General features: G+C 34.9%; 1 protein-coding gene across 4 annotated transcripts in view; it reads left to right on the plus strand.

Moving 5' to 3' along the window:
- LOC131672143 (uncharacterized) overlaps positions 1-26,924 on the plus strand; it is a 984,265-nt gene that overhangs the window by 622,660 nt on the left and 334,681 nt on the right. The window lies entirely within an intron of this gene.

Below are 26,924 nucleotides of genomic sequence, written 5' to 3' on the forward strand. Positions count from 1 at the left end.
CCGTCGGTTTTATCCGCGCGCGCGACTTCCTCTGCTTATCGCTTAGCAGAGACTCTCCGAATTTTCCGCGGCGATCCGCAATTCGAGCGCTCTCTCTCTCTCTCTCTCTCTCTTCTTCTGCGCCATCTGCATCGCTCCAGTCGTCAGCTTAGCCCGTGTTCAGCACCTCGTAAACAAAAGGTCCAAGTGTGAGTGTGTGTACCAAACGCACACACTCTCAGCCTGGCGCGGCGCAGGGACATTTGCGAGAGCCAAACGGACGAGATCAGCCTAGCCGAGATTCTCCGTCACAACCGTTCAAAATTGGATAATGAGCTGTCGTATAGATATACTGGCAACCAATCAAATTTCATACTAATTCAAAGAAGATAGCTCAAATTCAGCTCCTTGTTCAGATATAATAACTTTAGGTGTGCTATAACGCATTACCCAAGTATCGTACAAAGCGTCAATTGTTGCAGTTTCTATCCGAGGAAAATGATCTACCATAGTTAGAAAGTATATAAAACCATTGCTAGGACGTAATGATCTGACCAAGTCAATATAGACGTGATCGAAGCAACCATTAGAAGCCATAAAGTATTCTTGTAGAAATTGAACATGTTTCGATTGTTGATGATCTAAACAAGTTTCACATTACGTTGCTGCATCACTATGCAAATTGGGCTAGTTGTATTTGTCACAAATCTATTTATAATTTATTGATTTTGCAGCGTATTAAGTAGTATTATACAGGGTGACCCATTTTAATCTATGGACCCGAATTGCTTCTAAACCACGACATCTGCAAAAAAATGTTTCAGATAAAAGTTGGTCAAGACAAAGGGGGCCATTTGACGGTACCATTAGTTTTGACCTTGAAGTTAATTTTGAAGGTCATTTCAAGGTCAAGATGGTTTTTTCAAATGGGAACCCCTATTTTTGAGTGCGGGTTTGGAAAGAGCGGAAAATTTTAAATCAAAATTGTCTTATGCAAAAAATTTTTTTGTGACCTTGGAAAGGTCAAAAATGAAGGTCAAATGTCTGAAAAAACTATTATTCGTACTTTTTCTAAAATGACGTGGTTTTCTTGGTAATATTACCGTTCATAATGCTTGTGAAAGATCAATAAATTCTAAGGGTGTTAATTACTTTGATTAGCTTGACCTTGGCATCAATTTTCAAGGTTATTTGAAGGTTATAACGCATTTTTTGATTGGTAAACCATATTTTTGACTGCAGTCCCTGTTTTATGATATTAGGTCCTAAAAGAATGTTACTTCTTACATGATGATAGAGATTTCTTAGTTTTTTAACCTAATCTTAAGAAGGTCATATCAATGTCAGTTTAGGAATCTTTGTTTGATTGCTGATTCTTCTTCAGACATGAGTGTCTTTTTGTAATACAAGGAAAGCAAAACAAAAGTACTTTTATCTTACTTTTAGCATTACCCGGAAACAACGACGTGGACGTAGTAAGTTCTGTTTATCGTGAGCCCCCTTGCCTCTCACGTCGGGGTGCTAGATTATCGTGAGTCCCCTTGCCTCTCACGTCGGGGTGCCAGATTATCGTGAGTCCCCTTGCCTCTCGCGTTGGGGTGCTAGATTATCGTGAGTCCTCTTGCCTCTCACAATTGCTGCGGTTAACCACGGATAAATTGTTCAAAGTTTTCTCCGTTGGCTTGAAGACACATGCGTACACGCCTTTCAAAACTGTCCACAGTCCTGAGCAATGTTTCTCGAGGAATGGCTGCGCAAGCTGTACGGATTCGTTCCATCATATCCTCCCTCGAGGTTGGCCGTTGTGCAAAAACAACATTTTTCACGTACCCCCACAAGAAAAAGTCGGGTGACGTGGGTTCCGGCGAAGAAGCAGGCCATTCAATTGGTCCTCCTCGTCCAATCCAACTGCAGTCAAAAATATGGTTTACCAATAAAAAATGCGTTATAACCTTCAAATAACCTTGAAAATTGATGCCAAGGTCAAGCTAATCAAAGTAATTAACACCCTTAGAATTTATTGATCTTTCACAAGCATTATGAACGGTAATATTACCAAGAAAACCACGTCATTTTAGAAAAAGTACGAATAATCGTTTTTTCAGACATTTGACCTTCATTTTTGACCTTCCCAAGGTCACAAAAACAATTTTTGCATAAGACAATTTTGATTTAAAATTTTCCGCTCTTCCCAAACCCGCACTCAAAAATAGGGGTTCCCATTTGAAAAAACTATCTTGACCTTGAAATGACCTTCAAAATTAACTTAAGGTCGAAACTAATGGTACCGTCAAATGGCCCCCTTTGTCCTGACCAACTTTTTTCTGAAATATTTTTTTGCAGATGTCGTGGTTTAGAATTAATTCGGGTCCATAGATTAAAATGGGTCACCCTGTAGATATGATCAAAATTTGAGTGATGCAATGGCGCTAGAATATACGGGCGAATTGATTCGCTGGAAACTTCGTAGTATAGAGAGGTATGGTCAGGATCGTATTGAAAAACTTCAAATACATGGACCTTGTAAGGAGCTTTGATAGGTTCTGTAAACTCTTTATCTTGTTTTGTAAATTAGTGATTTCTTCTAACGATATATCAGTTGTAAATCTAAAAGAGCTAATCCGAGAAAAACAATCGATTACTACATTTTGCTGCTCTAATGTGTTAGTTCCAACTGATGATTTGAGAGATATAAGAGAGTTGGTGAACTCGCGAAGTGAAGCTTTTTCAGGGCGTTAAAGAAAAGCGTAGATCAAGTGTTTGTGTTCAGTTCAAACCTTGAAGTTACAACCTTCAAGATATACGAGGTGTGATCAAAAAGTAAGGTGATTTTTGAAATTTAGCGGGCTACGTCGGTTCGATCTTCGACTTGTTTATTTGGTTATGTCGGTACACTCGTCTAGAACATACGTTCCAAATTTCAGCTTTGTAGTATGTTTGGTTTGTTTGTGAGAGGCATCAAGGTTAGAAGTGTTTTGCGTGCTCCACGATTTGCTGCTGTCTAAAAACAACACATTAAATTTTGTGTGAAAAATGGAATCAAATGTTCCAAAACACTTGAAATGCTGAAAGTAGCATACGGTGAGTCTACTTTAAGCAAAAAAATGTTTACAAGTGGTATAAACTCTTCCAAGAAGGCCGAGAAGATACCGACGACGAACCTCGTTCTGGACGCCCCAGCACATCAACAACAGATGAGAATGTTGAAAAAGTGAAGAAAATAGTGTTGGGAAATCGTCGAATTACCATTAGAGAAATTTCTGATGATATTGGCATCTCATTTGGTTCGTGCCAATCAATTTTGACGAGTGTTTTAGACATGAGACGTGTGTCAGCGAAGTTTGTTCCGAAATTGCTCAATTTCGACCAAAAGAAACGTCGCATGAGCATCGCCCAAGAGCTACTGAATGACGTCAACGATGATCCAGATTTACTCAACAGGGTTATAACAGGTGACGAAACATGGGTATACGGTTATGACGTCGAGACTAAGACTCAATTGTCCCAGTGGAGGCATTCTGGATCACCAAGACCAAAAAAAGCACGCCAAGTTCGATCAAATGTAAAGGTTTTGCTTACAGTTTTCTTTGACTGCAGGGGCGTGGTGCATCATGAGTTCTTGCCACAGGGTAGAACAGTAAATAAGGAATATTACCTGCAAGTTATGCGCAATTTGCGCGAAGCAATCCGCCAGAAACGTCCGAATTTGAGGAAAAATAAAAATTGGCTTTTGCACCATGATAGCGCCCCTGCTCACACATCGTTGCTTGTGCGCGAATTTTTGGCTAAAACCAACACAGTAACGATGCCACAGGCACCGTATTCCCCAGATCTGGCCCCCTGTGACTTCTTGTTCCCAAAACTGAAGAGGCCCATGAAAGGACGGCGTTTTGCCACGATTGAGGAGATAAAGACGGCATCGAAGGATGAACTAAACAAGATCACAAAAAATGATTTTTTGAAATGCTTTGAGGATTGGAAAAAGCGTTGGCACAAGTGCATTATATCCGAGGGGGATTACTTTGAAGGAGATAAAATAAAAATTGAGGAATAAATAAATATTTTTTGAGAAAAATAAAAATTCACCTTACTTTTTGATCACACCTTGTATATTTAGTTACATACTGGCGAAACATTATTCCCTTTTGTTTCGTGAGGAAGTCTTCTCTGTAGCTCATCGTGACGTTTCTATACTTAACCGAGCATCGAGGTCGCGATTGTAGGTTATTCCGAAGGATCTGGAAGAGGTATAGTAGTGGAATAATTGCAAAAGATAAAAAAGAACTACAGGTACTTTTTTCCCATTACGCTCTTTTTCCAATAGTTACTTTAATGGTATTGAGTGTAGATTTTGCTTGAGATTTGGCGTGAATACTTTGATTATCTGACCTGCAATTATTTATAGCAATTTTGCACTACCGGATTGCGGATGGACAAAAGAAAAAATACGGGTAGTTTTTCTTATTACGTGTCGTTTTTAATAGTTTGTTTAATGCTATCATACCCAGTTTTGGCCTGGCTCTTAATGGGTTAATATAATAAATATTTCTAAAACGTCACGAATGTACGAAATATTTCAAGAAAATAAAGATCATAGAAAAGAAGATATCAACGAAACAAATAAGTTGAAAAGTAAATTCCTCCAATCTTCATTTACAATGTAGAGAATATCAAACCGTTAGAAAATCTACTGAATACAATAGTCAAAGAACATTACACCTCAAAAGTGATAGTACAAAACAAAATAAAAACTCAGCTAACAACTTCGGAAAATCTTATTAGAAAGCTCTAACGTCCAAGACAGTATATCAATCAAATCAATTAAAATAATTTATATTATATATTATTAATAATATTAAAAATATAAAAACTCCTGGTTTCGATAATGTCACAGGAAAAATAATTAAAATGTTACCCACAATTACAATAAGATACTCAACAATTATTTTTAATGCATGCTTGCGTCTCTACTATTATCCTTCCCATTGGAAAGTAGCAGAGATTGTTTTAATACCTAAATCTAGTAAAAAATTAGTAACAGAACTAGTACCTTCCTATAGACCGATTAGTTTTTTATCAGCATTTTCTAAAATCTATTTATTATAGATGTTTATTATATAGATTTATTATATAGATGTATATCTAATAACAACATTTGCTTATTGTCTCAATACGTGAAACATATTGTAAATAAACTTGGAGTATTATAAAGAAATTTTTTTTGAGTCCACGGGCTTCGGACAATTTTTTTTATTCAGACAAACTCAATTTGCAGTTAGCTTATTTACTTAGCTTTAATGTCGTTCTTTTCTTTCTGTCGATTTGTCACTGAGATATTGAACTTTGAATGAAAAATGGTTCTTTTTCCTTTAATAGCGAATATCTCAGTAACCAATAATTGTACAGCAAATAAACGGGGCAGTTCTAAACAATAGAATAAATGTCATACAAAGTCTAATGATTCATTATCGAAAAAGAAATTTTTTTTTAATTTTACTATTAATTTTAAAAAAGTATGAAAAAAACTGGCTTTTTGAGTTATTTAAGAAAACTTACTTTAATCTAGCAACTATTCCGAAAAATACCAATGTACGTAGGTTTTTTCGAACTCAACACATATTCAAGAACTCTGCCAATTTTCGAAACGATTGGTCAAGCCTTTTTTTTACACGAATCGACAAACTTTTCAAATTTACAGAAATGTATTCGTATTTCTTAAATGTTAATAAATAATGATGATGATAAGGAAAGTAATTTCTTTTTCTTTAAAAATTGTTTGCATAATATGAAAAATAAATTTTGCGTTATGTTTATTATTTGTTGGCCTCGGTGTGCTTTAATTTCACAATCTGAAAAAAATTTCCATAATTACAAAAATTAAGCGGTACCCACGATTTTGTTACTTTCTGCGAAGCAATTCGACTTTTAATAAACAGTTTTTTTTAACTAACGTTTTCTTCATTTTACTAAAGTAAAAAAAATTGATAAGAAATTTTGAATAATACCTATGAACGTTACCGAGAATCAGATGGATATACTCATAGACAGGAGCGATATCGACAATGAGTAAGAATTCCTCGAGGTGATCGAGCAATTATTCGTCAACAAGGACAACAATCACAACAACAATGACATAGAAGTATTTCTTATCGAACAGTTATTAACTGCCTAAGATAATTATGGATTACGAGCCATGCATTCGATTCATATACCTATTATAATAGTAATACATCGTTGAGCTCATCCAGTTTATGCCTATCAACACATTCAGTGGAGTATGAGGCAATGAGATAATGTTTTATATACCGACGAATCTCGTTTCAATAAAATTTCACTCATTTACCCCGTAGCTGCCTACAATGGTGGATCGGTAATGGTTCGGGCAAGAATTTTTGGGTGTACGTTGGGTTGCCGCAGTGGAAAAAGAAAATAAATTGATCAGACTGGACCGTTACCTCTCATATGCGTAGACAGTAAACGGTAATATTTTAAAAGCTTAAGAGGAATCCAAATAAACATAGGCTCAACTCTCATCAGTAAATACCAAACAGATTCATGTTTATTCAATTTATGAAGAGAATGACTACAATGTTGAGTCTGATTACAACATTTATAAATAAGAACAAATGAACAAATGATATAAATAACTATCTGGAGCTCAAACGGATTAACTCAATAAAGTCTTGAACTAAAAGCGACTTTAATAAGTAATACTATTAATTTTTAATCTATTGAATTTTAATAATTAATATGTTAATATTTGAAATTCACTTGACGTATAAAAATTGTTTGAAGATAACACAATACTCTGCATACGAGGTGTGTTCAAAAAGTAACGAAAATTTTTAAATTTCGCGGGTTTGGAGAGTCCGCTTGTATAAAATTTTTTTTTATTATGTTGGTACACATGCCCCTGAAGTACGATAAAATTTTCAGCAATATTCATTGCTTACTTTTTAAGTGGCAGCCGCTAACGTTAGACGTGTTTTTCGAGCTCGGCGATTTTCGTTTGTGAAAAAAAATGGATCAAAGAATTTGTATTAAATTTTGCGTAAAAAATGAAATAAAGTGTAGTAAAGTTTGTCAAATGTTAACAAAGGCATATAGTGAGTCTGCTATGAGTTAAGCAAGGATTTATGAGTGGTATAAGCGTTTCCAAGATGGCCACGAAAACGTTGAAGATGACGAACGACCCGGACGCCCAAGCACATCAACAACCGATGAAAACGTGAAAAAAGTGAAAGAAATGGTAATGAACGATCGCCGAATCACAATCAGAGAAGTCGCTGATGATGTTGGCATATCAGTTGGCTCATGCCATCAAATTTTTTCGAATGTTTTGGGTATGAAACGTGTGGCAGCAAAATTCGTTCCAAAATTGTTGAATTTCGAACAAAAACAGCGGCGAATGGAAGTTGCTCAGGAGTCGCTAAATGAAGTCAATAACGATGCAGAACTACTAAAACGTGTTATAACAGGTGACGAAACATGGGTTTACGGATATGATGTCGAAACTAAGGCTCAATCGTCCCAGTGGAGGCATTCTGGATCGCCAAGACCGAAAAAGGCTCGACTAGTGCGGTCGAATGTGAAGGTTATGCTCACTGTGTTCTTCGATTTTAATGGCATAGTGCATTATGAATTCTTGACACAAGGTCAAACAATCAATAAGCAGTACTACCTACAAGTTCAACGTCGTTTGCGTGAAGCAATCCGAAAAAAACGCCCGGATTTGTGGCAAAACAATTCATGGCTTTTGCACCACGATAATGCGCCTGCTTACACTTCATTGCTTGTTCGTGAATTTTTGGTCAAAAACGAAACTGTAACGATGCCTCAGCCTCCATATTCGCCAGATATGGCTCCATGTGACTTTTTTCTATTTCCAAAAATAAAGAGAACATTAAAAGGCCGTCGTTTTACAAGCATAGATGACATTAAAAGCGAATCGCTGAAAGAACTAAAAGCTATTACAAAGATCGAGTTTCAAAAGTGTTTTGAGGATTGGAAAAAGCGTTGGCATAAGTGTATTGTATCCGAAGGGGACTACTTTGAAGGTGACAACATTAATGTACATGAATAAATAAATATTTTTTTCATAAAACGAAAATTCTCGTTATTTTTTGAACACACCTCGTATAATACGAATCACTCTGAAAATAAAGCAGCATACGGTAGAACAGTAATTGATATTAAAAATACAATTAAACATTGCATAAACGAATCCCACATACACTATTACCTATAAGCTAGTAATATTATAGTTGAAGATAAAAAAGGTCCATTTATGCTCTGTACTATATACTGCCCTTCTTAACATTCTGTCATTAAAGATCAATACGAAAAAGACTTTAATAGTTTTAGATGTCGATTTGTCGCTAATGGTGACTACAACGTGAAAGATCTATTGTAGCGAATAAGGTCATTAACTCCAAATCGAAAAGGAGCTGTTCTTAATAATATAAGCAAAAAATGTAATTCCAATATTCATTAGTGAACCTACTTATTGCCGGCCTGATATAAATAAATTACCTAACTTAATCGACTTTGCAATCTTAAAATTAAATTGTTTGATTCTACTGACAGTAATAATTGTAAAATAAATAATTTAGACTAGGCGGGCTATACTGTCAAATAAATTGAATTTTTAAAGAATAACTCCAATATTATGATCTCAAAGGCTGACAAAGGTGGTTCTTTCACAATTATTAACAAAACAGATTACATAAAAAAAGTAGAACTTTGCTTACAAGATGAAAAAATGTACGAAAAAATTAAATCAGATCCACTTAAAGCACTTGAAACAAGAACTGATAAATTCACTAAAATTATCAACAAATCTAATTTATTTGGTAATGATGAAAAGATTTTTTGGACTAAAAAAAACAAGTGCAATCTATCTAGATGCTATGGTTTAATCAAGGTTCACAAAGAAGGAAACACATGTAGATTGATAATTTCCGCTTTAAATAGCCCTTTATATGATTTGTCAAAATTTTTCTCAAAATTTTTACAAAAACACTTACCAAAATCTCCATATAACGTTAAAAATAGCCTCGAAATTAAAAAGTTCATTGACGATTTCAAAGTCCCACATGGTTTTTGTTTAGTTAGCTTTGATGTAGTATCCTTGTACAATAATATATATTATGAAGCCGTTGAAAGAGAAATTGAGAGACGGTGGCATTATTTGATGTGTAAAATTAACCTCTCATTACGAGATTTTTGCGAAATTATTGAGTTTATCATAACTAACAATTATTTTACGTTTAATGGACAATTTTACAGACAAAAGTTTGGCAGTGCGATGGGGAGCCCGATTAGCTTAATACTAGCCGACATTGTTCTAACTGACTTAATTAAAGATTGTCTAATCTGTTGTCCATACGAAATTCTATTTTGGAAAATTTACGTCGATGATGGATTGGCTTGCGTACGAGAAGACGAAATTGACTTGATTTTATCTTACTTAAATAGTTATGACATTAATATCCAATTTACAGTCGAAAAACCTAACAACAATACTATTAACTTTTTAGATCTATCTTTGACGATTACAGACGATAGATCAATAATTACCAATTGGTTTCATAAGCCAACACATGCTGGCATGTACTTAAATTTCCTTTCCCACACCCCTCTTCAACAAAAAATCGCTACTGTCTACACATTAGTTGATAAAGCTATAAAATTGTCACATAAATCATTTCACTATCAAAATTTAGATCACGTTTGCTCTCTTTTACAAGCTAACTACTATCCATTACATTTCATTAAAAAATTTATAAACATTAGATTAAAAAAACTCAATAATTTCAATACTGAAACTCCAGAAACCAACTTGCCCAAAAAATCTGACTTCGTAGTTCTACCGTACATTAAACATAATGATATAACTATAAAAAAAATAGCTAATAGATTCAATCTAAATGTAATCTCCAAATGTTGCAATAAATCAAAAATGTTTAATAATTTAGGGAAGGATCCAATCCCAAAAATGTATAAATCCTGTGCAGTTTATAAGATAAATTGCCAAGATTGTGATATGTGTTATACAGGACAATCTAGTAGAAGAGTATTAACTAGAGTGAAGGAACATATTTCGGATTATATACATAATAGAGATAAATCAGCTCTTGTTATGCACATGAAAGAAACAGGCCACAATTTCAATTTCGATCACAAAAATATTAAAATTTTAGACGTAGAACAATCATACTTTAAACGTTTAATTTCAGAAATGATCTTTATCACAAAATTTAATAGTGTAAATAGAATACAAGACACACAAAACCTAAAATCTGTGTTTAAGAATCATATCAGTAAATTACTTTAAACTCTCCTTTGTATTACTATACCATTGTAGACTAACCGGTTGATTGTCATTCTCCATAATAAGATTGCAGCATAAGCCTGATACTGCTCTACTACAGTCCGAATGTTTTCAGTCACTCATTCACTCACAATAACGTCGCAAATATGAAAATTACTTTTTAAGTCTGACTTTGTTAATTTTTAACAAAAACAATGTGATAATATTTGCGCGTCCAAAAAAAAAAAAATTATTGGTAAGCATTAATATAATTGTGTAAGAAAAAAAATACTATACATCAAAAATGATCTGTAATAAAATTTATGTATATATGTTTAAATGTTGTAGAGACTTGAAAAGGGTTACCAAAAATGTAACCGAAACGTCGTCGACATAATAAAAACAATTTATTTGACAGTATAGCCCGACTTTGCAATCGTCGAAGGATTATAATTCAAAAGACTAGAAACTAAATTATTGAGCTAGAAAATTGATGAAATATCGTCGAAAAACTGAAAAACATAATCCACCCTACCATGTATCGAATGGTTCTCGAGGCTTGAAAATTGCGCCGAGGGCATAACTTTGAATGACAACAACTTGTCAAACCCGATTCGCAATTTCATTTCAGACATTTTTGACATCCTTACCCGATTGAGCTCTTTACAGAAACACTTTTTAAGATAGATAAAATAGTTGAAAATAACATTATCAAAGTAATAATTGGAAAAATTGAGAGAGTTATAATTTTTAAGCTTAAAACTTGTCCTTTCCGATGATAAATATAAAATTGATCTAAAAAATTATTGATTATAAAAAAAATTTAATTTAAAAAAAGAACACAATTTTTTTTCGAAAGCGAGTTTTGAAAGGCTTTCACATTTGTCAACGACCTAGAATATTTTTAAGCAGTAAAATAAATACCCGAATTTCAAGAACATCTAGTTTAGAAATCAAGAAATGTAGATACTGTGGAAGAGTGGGTACGTTCGAAGCTGGTTAAAGTTCCGCCGCTGCTTATGCTGAGCGCAACCCTATGTACGAGGTGTGTTCAAAAAGTACCCGGAATTATCGTTTTTCCAAAAAAATATTTATTTATTCGTTTACATCAATGTGGTCCCCTTCAAAGTAATCCCCCCCAGATATAATACACTTATGCCAGCGTTTTTTCCAATCTTCGAATTTGCAAATACATGATGTTAGTGCTAGAGGGCGTAAGCCCTTACCGCTTGGCTTATCTACAAAGTGCACGTATGTATTTATCCAGCTTTCCGGGTACACGTCATTCCTGTATAGCTCGTTAAGGATGTCGAGCAACAACAAGTGATATTTTATTGGCAAATTGTGCAATATTTCATAATTGATACCGTCAGTACCTGGAGCAGATTTATTACCTCGAGAGCGAAGGGCAGAGTTAAATTCAGTATACGTAAGGTAATCATCGAAATAGGGAATATCGGGAGCGTAAGGTATATCCTCTGGATCGGTTGGGACCCATTCGGGGCACATATTATTGAGGGCGTCGTAAATTTTTTCTGCTTTCGGTATATACTCGTCGCAACTGAGCGATTGAATTTTGGTCCATTTGTTTTTGAGTACCTTTGCTGTATTCCAAGTATATTTTGATTTCGAAGCTAGGTTAAGTGAACCTGCAAATTGCTTGAAATATTCTGTTTTTTTATTTTTTAAGGTTCTTTTCACTAGAGCTCTCAGTCTTTTGTACTCAATATGATCTGGTGTATTACCCGTGTACTCCCATCTCTTGTACGCAGCTTGTCTTTGACGTTTGACCCTATCACAATCACTATCCCACCAGGCCACCGGGTTGCGATGTTTATTTTTATCGTATTTTTTTTTCTTGGGGGTAGTTTTCCTAACCGCTTCTGTTACAGATTCCGTGAAGAGTTGGTATTTTTCAAGAGAGGTTAAAGAGTCAATGTCTAGGGATAAAAGTTCGTCATAGTCAAGTTCCAGTAATTCAGAAAATCGAGTCCAGTCAGTCCTTTGGGATTGAATTTTGAAAGATTTTTTGTAGTAGTGAAGTTTATTGTTGTCATAGATTATGTATATTGGAAAATGGTCCGATCCGAGAGAGTCGTCAGTGACTTTAACCTTCAATAAATGTGCTATATTTGTAGTGGAAAATACTAAATCGATGTTGCTTTTATGATTATTACTATTTTTTATACGAGTAACCGAGTTATTATTATGCAAAAATAAATCAAATTTCTCAGATTGTTCTTGTAGCCTAATACCATTAACATCGGTATCGACGCAGTTCCAAGACTGATTGTGGGAGTTGAAATCCCCTACAAGTATAGTTCGAGGTTTGATAATGACGTTACTTACAATATTTTGCCATTCATCATCATTTAGAATAGTATCTGGAGGTTTGTAACAAGCAATAATAGACACTGGTTCTTTTAGGTTTATAATTTCAACTCCGCACAACTCAGTGTAATTATCCGCGTAAACTAGGTTTTTTATTTTAACGTAGTTGTAAGATTTCCTTATCAAAAACACAATACCCCCAGCAGTCGCGTAATCTCTATCTTTACGTAGTGTATTAAATCCGGGATAATTGAACATAACGTCGTCTTTAAGCCATGACTCTACACAAACCAAAATATCGACGTCTTGAATGATTTTGGCTATCTCCTCTTTTTTGTTACAAACACTTCGTGAGTTCCAATAAAGAATTCGCAAGTCAGTAGGGGAAAAGAAGCTATTTTCGTGCGTTTTCATAATGTTTATGTATATGGACCTTGTCACTTATACTTCTCCGGATTGGTCGGTATCTTCTTCTTCGCTATCCCAGTTTGATGAGTTGGGGTTGTCGACTTCCATAGTTTGTAGATCCTTCTTAGACAGCTGATTGATGGTGCGAGTGATTCTATATTTAATCTTGCTACTTTCCATATTTTTATGCAGTTCTGTCAACATGAGGATGAATGCATCATTGTTTTCTATTTTTTGGGATTCCATCAATTTATGTAAATCTGCATATTTATATTTATACGAGTCTACAATAAACTCAGTGAGTTGTTCGAGGGTCATCGGAAAAGCTTCTATCAACTCTGATTCTATTTTGACTGAGGCATCCTTGATTAGAGTTTCAATATCGCTAGGCGGCGTACTTTGATGGGTGATTTTTTTTTCTTTTTCCTATTCACTTTCACTTTAGGCGTACCATCAATGGTGAGTTCTGCACTATTGATATTCTGATTAGCGGTAGAAGAACCTGAGGTGGAGGTAGTTGCCGGCCTCTTTATCCCCATGCCTTTATCTGTATCGGGTTTCTGGAAGAGTGTTTGTCCGTTGAATTCGTTAATCGGCTGATATGTGTCTTGCGTATTGAGAGTAAAACTTTCTTCACCTTGAATGTTTTGAGTGGCCTGTATATCAATTTGAGTAACATCAAGTTGCTTTTCATTAGCTTCTAGCGTTGTATTCTGTGACGTACTATTGGGTTTACTTTGACTGTTTTTTACTGCATCTTTAACTACTGAGCAATATCTAACTGTATGGCCTTCTACGTTACAGTTAAAACATGTGATTTTACCTGTAGATACATATATATGATGAATTGTATCGTCGAAGTTTACTGTGAATTCCTTAGGAAGTTTGTTTACATCTAGTGGATCAATAAATAGCTGACGTCTAAAACTGAGGATTTGCGTGAAACCAATTTCGTCAATACCTAATCTTATAAAACTCATGTTCGATTTTATATTAATGCCTTTGTTATTTAACTCTTCAACTATAACGTCGTGTGGAATGCACGGATGAACGTTGGAAAATATAACCCTCTTCGACTTCGCTACGTAAGGTCTCATTATCACTTCATGGCCATTGATATTAATAACGTTATTACCTTCTTTGGTTAGTTTGTCAACTAAGTTGGCTTTATTCAAGTAGCAGCAAAACCTGTTCTGCGATATTCTGGAAGCGGCTACAATGTTGGTTGGTTCGGTTTTCGTTGCAATGGCTTTAAGGTATGATTTTATTTCTGCCCTCAACTGTATCGATGATGATTGCTTGATTTTTCTTCGGAAACATAGTGCTGTTGGTGACAACTTTTGAGAAGGAGGAAACTTTTTTATTCTTGTTTTGAACACTCGAGACATTGTCGTCAGGAGTTGTCATTACATTAGCTTTAACATTATCTATTTGAGCATTATTACTGCTCATATTCACAACTTGTCTTTTTCGTATGTTCGCTTATTATATGTTGGGTGTAAGCCAGAGGTGCCGCGGGCAAGCCGCGGCAAAAATATATAAACACGGTAACGCCTGGCAGAGCTCAACACACACGTCTTACTCGCGCGACAGCTTACACCATACTGACTCAGAAACTTATTGCCTTAACTGATTGAAAGTAATACATAATTGTATTCCTGTTTTTTACTTTAGATAGGTGGATGATACAATTATGTATTAAAGAAGAATATTTACAGATTGTTTTACATATTTTTAATGAGTATGACAGTAATTTAAAGCTTACGCGTGAAATTGCTAATAATAATAAAATTTCGTTTTTTAATTTGTTATTAACAATAGTTAATAATAGAATTTGTACTAATTAGTATCAAAAGCCAACTAATTCCGGCACAGTGCTAAATTTTAATTCAAATTATATACTACAACAGAAACGTAATATTGTTCATAACTTTTATCTAATGCAAATTTTCGTGCAGAAAATATCAAGTTAGTAAAAATTTAATTGATAATAATTGTCCCTGTGACTTCATTGATTCAGTAATTTTAGAACGTATATGGAAACTAAAATTTGGTAACTTCAATTGACGGAATGCCTCAAATAATAGTTTATAAAATTTTTTATTTTAATCTTCCTGGAGAAATATATTCGTTAAATATTACAATTTATTTTTTAGTACTTCATAATTGATATCTTAACTCTAAGTTTTAAATCGAAAAAAACTCAATATTTAATAACCAAAATTCATTAATTAAACATACTATTCTATTTGATGAATAAGTGTATATTACTACTTATTTTTATCCTCCTAAGACTAGGAAGACCAGCTTCTCAGTATCATAGGTAGATAAAGCTAAGTTGTTTAGATGACTTAGGTTACCCACTAGACATTGCCTCAAAGTGAGGTGGACTTAATAAAATCGCCGAGTAAAATAATATAACTTGGGTAGATTTAGACTCATTTATTGCTCCGGAGGGAAGGGTGCCTCATGAGTTGGACATTGAAATCCGTGGCGGATGCAGGTTAAACAGTTTGTACAGCAAATAATACGTTAGGCTAGAAAAAATCAGGTGAGTTGCTGACTTTATTGATCAGACCAAATGCCTAAACTGTCGCCAGTTTAGCTCGCCCCTCACTGGCATCGAGTTTGAGCACACATATTACAATTATAGTATTTTTTTACATTATAGATGACAGGCACCACCTATCGGTCAAACTTAACTAATTCATGTAATAGTTTGGACCGTTACAAGTTCTTTTCCTAAATTTACAATTTCATTACCATACTATAAATAATTTTTTAACTCTTGTAAAATTGTCTTAGATAAGTACAATATACTTATTATTCCATACATGAGTTGTAAATTAAATAATATTGTTAAACTTGATAAGGATAAAAATAAAAAAATAGTCAGAGACTTGCATTGTTTATAAGTTTCAATGTAACGGATTTTCGGTTGATTATGTAGAGCAGGAAAAAGGAAATCTCAAACAAAATATTAAGGAACATGAAAATACTCCAATGGACAGATTACGACCGATACCTAAACATTTTACTGATAATCCGACACACCATTTTAATTTGAATAATGTTTGAATTTTAGACAAAGAGATCAGTAAAAATAAAAGACTAATTTAAAAAGTAAAATTAAATTTAAATTTAAAAAGTAAATTTAAAATACTTTTAAATTTAAAAAGTAGCAGAAAGAAAATTGTCGCACCAACTTCCGCCCTTGCTCCTGTAGAAGTGTCTTAAATGACGGGCACCTCGAGACGGTATGCTGACTAGGTAGACCTGGCAAGGTGATTTGCTTCGCTTCGCGCCGGAACTTGCATCACCCGCCATCTGAGTGATATGAGTGCGAGTCGTTTTGCTTGTCCCTGTCTCTTAAAGTTTTGAGCATCCTTGACGGATGTTTAAGAAAGTTCTTCAGATCTATATAATAGGGGAAAGTATTCAAAATCTCGATGGATTTCTCCCAGTCTTCACAGGTTTGAACGTCCAACCTCATTTGGGCTAGCTGCACGAATCAGTCATCCTAATGACTGACAAGTTAGCGCAGTCAGGGACCGGACAGTTTCCTCGATTATATCCAACAGTCGTCTGATCTCGATAGCCGAGCGAGAAGCCATAGCGGGCATGAAGAACAGTCGAGTGAGATGATTAGTCATCTTGACTCTTTGGTTACTGTAACTTTGCAGAATGATGTTCCAAACTTCTTAAATTTGGAGCTGATTTGAGAGATTCCGAAGACGAGTTGCTACGCTATCTTCCAAACAGGATATCATTCGATATAATTTTTGCATGTTAGCTATGTACAGGGCATTCCTGAATATTGAGCTGAAGAGTTCCTTGAATGACTTTCAATTTCTTTGCTCGATATTGAAAGTAGGCAGTTTCAAGGCAAGACCTGATAATAATTCCCGTTGGTTCAGCCCTGTAGCTTCCTGAACAGTGCTAGACAACTTGTCAATTGCAAGGTCAATTCTGTTTTGGTACTCACGTATGCGTTCTCACAATCATAAGAGATACCTGAGGTGAAGTATTCGTGAATGTCTAAGAGGGCCGGGTTATTTCGACTGACCTTGATTATAGTAGAACGTCAACCAATAACTCTCCAACATCTGGAGATGATTCGAAAGGTTCTCAAAGGTTTGAAAGGACTTGTCTCTCTTTATCTGTGTTGGATATCATATTGAGAATATGATTGCTTATTTCCAACTACTTAAGGAGAGAATCTGACGGCTACATCATAGTCGGCCTAGTTTTCTACTTTCACTAATTCACTAAGTCAATGAACGGGCTCACCTTACTTCACTAATTCATTAAATCACTGTACAAACCCAATTCAATTCGATCGTTATCAGGCTCTAAGGATCAACAAAACATTCAAGATAATACTGACATAATTTAATTTTACTAATATTAATTAGCCCTAGCCTAAACTGCAAACAATATTTAATATGGGACTCGAGAGGCGCATTTTCTTCTCAGTAGCGGTGGTCGGGGGTTTTCCACTTTCAGGAATTGCAAGCAGGCTGTTGAAAAAGAAAGGGATGTGCGAGAAAAATAATTATAATAATTATAATAGATAATAGAATAGAAAAGAAGATAAATATAATAGAAGCTAGCCTGGCGCGGGATTAGAAGATTGTCCGATTCAAGGTAATTAGATAACGGATTAAATTACTAGATGTTTAAATGTTTTGGAAAAGTTGCTTAAAATTGAAATCGGGCGTGTATCAGAGAGAGAGGTTGATGTATTTGTTTTTAACAAAGGTAGTATGAGTGATTTTTTCCAGTTTTCGGGGAATACACCTATTTGCAATAATTGATGAAATAGATTAGTGAGATGATGGAGTACAGCATACAAAATAGGTTGAATCATTTTACCGGATATTCCGTCAAACCTCTGCCCAGAGGAGAATGAGCGACTTACTCACGTCATTCTTAGAGATCTTACTAAGCGAAAAAGCGAATTAGTATTTGTATCAAATGGAATATTTATAAGAAGGGTGGTGGTGATCGAATGGAATATTAGAAGCTACAGAGGCATAATGTCGATTTAACTGGTTTGACGTAAATAATGTAAACAGACCAAGAGAACGAAGGATACGCCATTTTGCCACAATAGTTGGAGCTTCATCGAGTCGCTTCTTAATAAAACTGTTTTTTACAGTGTCAAGAGTGTTAGAGACCTGAGATCGCAGTAACTTATATAAAGTGAGATCGTGACTAGATTTAGTTGAAGTAAAAACTTTATAGGCGCGATCGCAATGAGACATGAAAGCGCGAGTAGCAGGGGTGATTCAAGGTTTTCTATTGGACGAGAGCACGACAGTACGAACAGGAGCAACCTGATCAAAAGAAGAAGTAATTCAAGAAGTCAGGGAGGAAACATAGGAATTTAAATATGTTGCAAAATTTAACTGGGACAAGGCAGGTAGTGGTTGGCTTGAGAGAGGAGACAAACTTTCGAAGCTATGATGAAGTATGTCCAAGAGCTTGACAGGATCGATTTTACTCAACTGACGAGTTTAAATGGACTTAATGTTAGGGTTAGTACGACCGCAGCTAATGGAGATGTCAACAAAGTCATGACCCGCTATAAATGGACTGGAGGATTTATGAAAATCAATCACATTGTCCAGATCATCTACAATAAAGAGGTCAAGTGCGGTATTGGAGGGAATTTCTTTGTCTATGTAGTGGTGAGTGGGTTTAAGAGAGACTAAAGAAAGAACATGCTTATTGAGAAGATTGTTTAAGGTAATTGTATCATTTTAATTATGGGAGAGAAGATCTGCATTGAAATCACCTGTTATCTTAAGGCTTTTATATTGAAAGAGATAGAAGGAGAGACAATTAAAAAAATAGGAAGGAGAAGAAGCTGAGGGCAGTCTGTAAATCACTGCGAATAAAATTTTGGTGTTGTAACTAATTTCGGAAATAATAAACTCAGGACTGTTATCGTAAAGAGGGTCAGAAGTAAAAAGAATTTTAAAGGAGCAGAGAGAGAGAGAGAGAGAGAGAGAGAAAGATAGAGAAAGAGAGAGAGTCGGACAGGAAAAGCTTTAACATAGATAGCGCCCTATCACAATATTATTGGAAACGATATAAATTTAAGAAACTTGTTGTTTTATAATTTAAATATAATTTATAAGTGTTCATTAAGAAATTAAGTTACAAACATTAATATAGTATATACGAAATGAAATACATAAATTAATTAACCCATTATACCCAAACAAAATCCAGGCTGGATAGCATCAATCTAACCATTGGATTATTGCCAAAGCGGAAAAAAATTAACCCTTGTTTTTTCCTTTTACGATTCCAATTGTTGATGTTAAAATATTTAAACAAATTAAAAAAAAATTTGCAACTTCGAAAAACTGATCATGGCAATCGATTCTCCAAGAAAATACACATCGAAAACTTCGAAATCATTTTTCTATCAGATTCTATTTTGTTAGCGTATTATCATTATGAACAATGACATCCCGACGGGAGATACTGAACTTTCTCTTATCCCAAACCGGATCTACACTAGATAGAAAATTACCTATTGGACCACTGTTCACACGAAAAAAATAACTCGTAGTTTTCTTTCTGTGATTTTAATTGTTTATAGGAAATTATTTATATAAATCATAAAAAACGTTGCAATTTGAAAAAAAACTAATCATACCAATCTATGCTAAGCGGAAAAATTAATAGAAGAACTTCTTAGAACTTTCTTGTATACGTATAATTTATTATCTAAACCTAATCCTAAACGATCGGTTAGAAAAAATCATGCCTAAATATTTTATGCAATTGAATAGAATAAAATCTTAATTTCCAAAGAAAGTTGAATATTTTCTTTTCAAACGATAATACGTTAATAAAATAGAATTAGACAGAAAAATGGTAAAGAGGTTTTCTATATGTTTTTCTTGTCGAATCGATTGATATGATCAATTTAAAAAAAATTTTTTAAATAATTTTACATAAACAATGGGAATCGTAATAAGAAGAAACATGGATAACTGTTTTTTTTTTCGTTTTGACGGTCATCCAATGATTGGTTTGGTGCTATCTAGCCTGGATTTTGCTTAGGTAATAATGGATTAAAGAAAATAATAATAAAGCTTGCATAGGATATCTACGCTGTAAAGTTTAATGTATCCTGAATCTTAAGCCTTGTTTTAAATATGATTGAACCACGAAGATAAAAAATATATAAATGATGCCTGCTGTCTGCTTTCATCACAAAAGTGGAAACAAAGGAAAGTCATTTGAATTGTTCCTATAATAACTCAACTATTAATACAAATCATAAAATATATTAATGTGCTACAAATAGTTAAAAGTGCAGCATTTTACAAGCAAAGATGAACAGATACATAGAAAATACTATTTACTATATTAAATCTACATTGAAAAGATATGTTAATAATTCGAATTTCTATAAAAGTGAGAAATATAAGGGAACGATGCAACTTGATATATAAACTAATCCAAATCATGAAAATAAAAACTTCTATCAACTAAGAAAATATTCTTAAAGCCTTGAACAGTCCATTGAGATAATTGCAACGTGTGATACCAAAATAAGACTGGTGTCTCTAATAATATAGTGATTGAGCTAAAATTTTATCTCGAGAGACTCGCTTCAATTGAGAATTCTCCACGCTGGTGACATAATACATCTAAAGTAATTAATAGAAGATATAGTTCATGTCAAGGCATTGACTAAAAAAATATCAATAGTAACTTGCAAATACGAGTACAATTGGAAAATGTTAAACGGCTAATATTAAAAAAACACACACATATAAACGTCACTAGCTTAACAGACAAGTTTAACTGGAATATTATGCTATTTCAAGTTAATTCAGTAATTCTGTGCAATTAATAGTACCCCCATTACTTAACCCATACGCATAGATGTTTTACTCGACAATGAATCTTACGTCTACGGCTCTTCATAAAATATCTAGGGCTAGCAGTAAAATTGCATCATCTTAGCATTAGAAAACACAAAAATATGCTGACAGTAGCGATATAATATGAAATAACCTTTTCTGTCCAATTTGGAAGTATAAAACAGATAAAAGTTGATATATTTCAATTCACTTACTATGATAAGACTTGTGGCCTATCTAATTAATAAGGAAAGGCAGGGAGGTAATCCTCAGCGATTTTCTTCAAACTTTGTATACGTGTAGAGTATCAAAAATATTGGACACGTATTTTATTAGCAATCTATGCAGTAATTGAGAAGGTAAAAACAAGGTTGCCAATTATATATACTTACTCTGCATTTGAGTGCGTAAGCTGGTGAGATGTTAAATTCAAATCATCGTATCTCAGTGAAAAAAAAGATATCTGAAAGATTCCAAATTTATTTTGAACGGAAAAGCTTTACGATGCGTCATTAGCTTTCTCGAAAAAAATATCTTATTAATTTTCATTGTGTTTGTCGGCGTGATCATCGAGTTTAATAGCGTCTGAGTCTCGAGTTTCAGTTGCTATTCAGTCCAGTGATCACACAAGAACAATGTGTGTTTTACATCGTCTCAGGCATTTTGATAGTATAGTCCGTTATCGTTACTATATTCATTCTATAGAGATACTTTCGAAAGTACCCGTCTCCAGATAAGAATTACTTAAAATAAAAGTCTACATCGCCGTATTTTCTGTCCTTCCAAGGTTCGATCTCCGGTATGAGTCTGTGTGTCCAATGTCCTTGTCCGTTAATTGTCTATCTAGTATGTGATTCTTGTGCGATTATTCTCATTCTTTCGTATATCGCAGCATCAGCCTTTCTAATGTCCGTGCTTTGTGTATATATCCGTTTTCTCTTAAACGTAAGAAGATCGATTGAAATTACGCCCGCTATCATAAGGATCGCTATCTGGGATACCGTCCAGTACATGCACGCGATATTTAACGTCAAAGCTTTTGTCTGTTTCTTTACTCTCAACACGCCCGCCCATACTTCGACTCCGTTGAGCATGATCGAGTGGGTAACGCTCATGATTAGTCTCCGTGCGCTGCTGTCGGTCCCCGCGTGTTATCCATGAGTCTACTTAGAACCTTTGTTATCTATACTGCTTTAGACGTTAAGTTACGTACATATGTTCAGGATGTCAGTTTCGTCTTGAGAGTATCATTTTAATGATATCACTCTTAAATACATGACTTCATCTCTGGTTGCCATCCGTTCCAACAGTCATTGGTATGTTAGTCTCGATTCGTTTTCTTGTCAGCAGCAAAAGCTCAGGCTTTTATAGAGCCAGTTGCAGCCTGTGATCCGTCATCCATGTGCGCACGCACACATAGACAAAGAAATTCCCTCCAATAGGGACACATCAACAACATCCGCGACTCATCTCTTGGTTCAACTTTGGCTGCATCAAGTAAGTATTTCTCACTGTTATAACAGCCGCTATGTTGTCTGCGTATGTGAAGAGGCAGGTATCTGTTGGCATATCAAGTCTTAGTAATCCGTCGTATAGTATATTCCAGAAGTCAGGACCCAAGAACAAGCCCTATGTGACTCCCACTGTTAACTGTCTCTGTCTCACATCATCCGTAGTTTCATACGTCAACGTTTCCGCAGATAACTCGTACAATGTAAGCAGGTACCCGGAAGGTTTTTTGCCAGCGCCTCCAAGAAATCTACCCACCACGTAGAATTGCGAGGCATGCGTCATTCGTCTTTTCTACTATCTGTAGTACGTCCGTTATTGCTCCGACAGTTAAGCGTCGTCGTCTGAAGCTATGCTGTCGATATGATAAGTTCTCAGCGACTTCTACCATTACCAGTAGTTTCGGCCGCAGCATCAGATTATATAGTTTTGCCTCCACGCTCAGGAGACATGTCGAACATTTCCACCATCAACCAACTGTTGTAGAGCTGTACCAGCCCTTTGGGCTATTTAGCGACGATAATCTGCAGCAGCTCGCCAAGTATACCATCAGGCCTCGGAGTTTTTCAAGGCTTTAGCTGGGCCGCAGCACTCTCAAGCTCCAGTACCATGGACACTTCAATGCCACGTCCTCGTCAATTTCGTCCGTTTCGTACGTTTTATCTGGGTGAGTCGGAAAGAGACTGTCAATGTTCCATTATGTTCACATCTTTTTTTTCCGGAGGATTCCAGGAGTCGAATTTGTATGTCGAAATCTCGTATCCTTCCCCCTAGGGATACTGTACGTAACTACTTCATCCTCCAGTCGCTTCCAACATTGTCATTTATAATCATTGCTTATTCGTCTGAGTCGATCGTTCGCAAGGTTTTTTTCACGAATGTAACGGTCCTATCTATGAACTCCTGAATTATTTTCTCGGGTTTTCACTGTATCACGGAAACCCACCAAACTCACGAATGTATGCCTATTAATTAGTATAGAAAAAGGTGCCACCTCACATATTATATTATATTACAACAACAATCAAATTTCATGACCATATAAGGAGCGTGATCTCACTCTACTTATAGATATAGATATGCCCATTTTTATTGTTCAATTAAAATGCGTTAACAATAGTAATTTCAATGAACTAAATTTTTTGTGTTAATTTTGGTGCGTAAATTACAATTATCATGTTTTAACATGTTTAAAACTCTTAAATATTATTGAATTTTAATATGCAAACGTCATTTACTTATAATTTTGCGAATATTAATTATGATAATAAAGCGGATACTCTGAGCTCGAGATGATAATTTAGGGAACAGAAGTAGGAATTCTTTTCATTGGTAGCAACTTAGTTACGATTGTTATCATTAAATAAAAAATTAATAATTTATTTAAACAAATAAAATTACATGAATCGAAAGCGTCATTCTGTACATACTAACAAAATTGTTAGAACTGATTATTATTAATTAAACGATTTTATTAAAAACATTATAAAATTTGGCCAAAAACGGAAATTATTATTCAAACATTATTAAACAATTAAAATATTTCTCATTTATAATTATTTCTACAAGCGATAAGTTATATTTCTAGGCTGTGTTCGGGACTCTCCAGAGTGAAGTCAGTCTTGTTGATGTGGACCTCCTTCTTGAACGCCATATGTTCATACTTAAGAGTCACTGCTATACTAAAGGACTTCCCCAAAGTAGATCATAGTGATTCCATACACACGTAGCCCGTTTATAGAGCCCCTAGTCACTCATAACCTGCCAAGAATTTACTCGTTTATATGGACTCGTCTTCAACATTCATGAACAAAATTCGTTTGTAAAGTTACTCGATCCACTCTTTGCTTCAATCCCCTCCCGGGGAGGTTGCCAATGCATATTCGTAAAAATACTATTGAGTGAGTGTTCTGCATAATTCACGAGTTAGAGCTTTCTTTTAGCTATTTTCTGTTTTTGCTACAAGAACCAAAAACGTTTCCAGTGGGTAGTGCGTGGACCTTGAAAATTGACTTCTGCCAGGAGTAGTATTCTTATTATTAGCAAACCGGAAATAAAACACTTCAGCAACACAAGTTACGATTCGCTTTTACTTCTATTTTAATGGAATAATAATAGTAATACGTGAGGCAACGCCGTCAAGCGCAAGTCACAGGATTCTTTTAGCTATGAGAGATCTCTAAACTTCCCATGTTACTCTGCCTGCAATTCAACAAACACTTGCTCTTGAGCAAATATAATTGAATTATAGCGGAAAAATTATTGTAATAATAATATTTTTATTTATGACCATTGCTAAAAGGAAAGAATAGAAAGCAATTTAAAAAATTATTTATAATACATATACCTCATCTCGTATATTCAATAAATTTATAGTACATTAATATTGCCTACAGACTTACTTGTAGTTTAGATGTATAGATTAATAGCTTTAAAATTTTTACTTATTAGTTAGCAAACGTCTAAATATGATTTCTTTCCTTGTTTTCAAATAGACACGTCCTTATATCTTTACGAGGGGTGTTCAAAAAGTAAGATGACTATGGTTTTCTCAAAAAATATTTATTTACTAGTCAATATTTATGTTGTCCCTTCAAAGTAATCCTCGTTAGATATAATACACTTGTGCCTGCGCTTTTTCCAATCATTGAAGCACTTTGACAATTATTTTGAGATATAGCCTTGAGTTCTTTCAGCGATGCTGTTTGTATCTCTTCATCGTTAAAAATCGATGTCCTTTAATGGGTTTCTTAAGTTTTAGGAAAAGAAAAAAGTCACTCGGAGCTCAATCCGGTGAATATTGAGGCTGAGGCATGACTGTGGTGTTGATTTTGGCCAAAAAATCTCTCACAAACAACGAGCAGGTGCATTATCTTGATGCAAAATCCACGAATTGCTTTTCCATAGTTCCAGACGGTTTTTACGTATTGCCTCTCGTAAATGACGCATAACTTCAATAAATACTCCTTATTGACCGTACGACCTCGGGGTAAGAATTCCTGATGAACTACGCCACGGTAATCGAAGAAGACAGTGAGCAAAACCTTGACAATTGATTGAACTTGGCGTGATTTTTTGGGTGTTGGCTCTTGTGGAGTCTTTCATTAGGACGATTGGATTTTAGTTTCGATATCATAACCATATATCGACGATTCATTACCAGTGATAACCTTTTTGAGAAAATTAGGATCTTCATTAACTTCATTCAACATCTCCTGAGCGATGGTCATGCGAAGGTTCTTTTGATCAAAATTAAGCAATTTTGAAACAAATTTCACTGACACGCGTCTGATGCCCAAAACATTTAAAAAAATATCATGGCATGAGTCAACTAATATGCCAACATCTTCTGCAACTTCTCTGATGGTGATTCGACGATTTTTTAACACAATTTGCTGGGACGTCCAGGGCGAGATTCATCTTCGACATTCTCTCGGTCTTCTTGGAACAGTTTATACCACTTATTCTCATTTTTTCTACTCAGAGTAGAGTTACCGTATGCAATTGTCAACATTTCAAAAGCTTTAGAGCACTGGATTCCATTTTTCACACAAAATGCAAACTCTTTGCTCCATTCTTTTTGATAGAAGAAAATCACCGAGCACTCCAAACACTTCTAACCTCTGGCACCTCTGCCAGAAAAACAACACGTGCTATGTAATCAAAACTGAATATATAATCGTGGCGAGTGTACTAACACAACAACAAAAATTCAAAATTTGCATGTACGTACCCCGCGAAAATTGAAGTCACCTTACTTTTTGAACACCCCTCTTATCATTCTTTTTAATAATAGCTACGAGGTGTATGCATAAATCCTTTCCGGTTTTATTCGGAGGTGGCGCTACCAAATAGTACGTTGCGGCTGAATTTGACACTACGTCAGTTTGTTTATGTTGACATTAAACTTACAAGCACACATCAGTTCAGTCTGCTGAACATTAGCGTCTGTGTTGTATTGGTCAGTGATCATGTCAACGTTTGTGCCTGAAAAAGAACATTTGCCGCACGCTCTATTTTTCTTATTTAATCAAAAGAAAAAGGCTGTGGAAAGTCATCGTTTGCTGGTAGAAACATAAGGCGAGCATGCTCCATCTATTAGAACATGCAAGACATGGTTCCGACAGTTCAAAAGTGGCGATTTTATTGTGAAAAACGGTGCGCATTCTGGTCGACCACAAAGAGTAAATAAGATCAATCAAATTATCCAAAGATACTCGCAGTCACAGATAGCAATTACTTTGAACAGGAATTTATAAAAAAATGATGGTCAATGTCTCAATTGAGTCAATGTGATGGTTCCCAAATACTTCCAGAATAACTAGCTCGAGTTTAAAGCTGATTACTAAGAAAAATATTTGGAGTAGATAAATTTTTAGTTAAAGTCACCTTGGGCATCAGATTACAATAGCGTTAACATTCATAACGAACGGTGATTTTGAGAAACGACGAATTCGAAAATAACTTCTTAAGATAGAATGAGAAAGTAAACG

The sequence above is a fragment of the Phymastichus coffea genome, unplaced genomic scaffold (genome assembly GCF_024137745.1).
Source record: "Phymastichus coffea isolate CEN01 unplaced genomic scaffold, Cenicafe_Pcof_1.1 PCOF00011, whole genome shotgun sequence".
Taxonomy (NCBI): Eukaryota; Metazoa; Arthropoda; class Insecta; order Hymenoptera; family Eulophidae; genus Phymastichus; species Phymastichus coffea.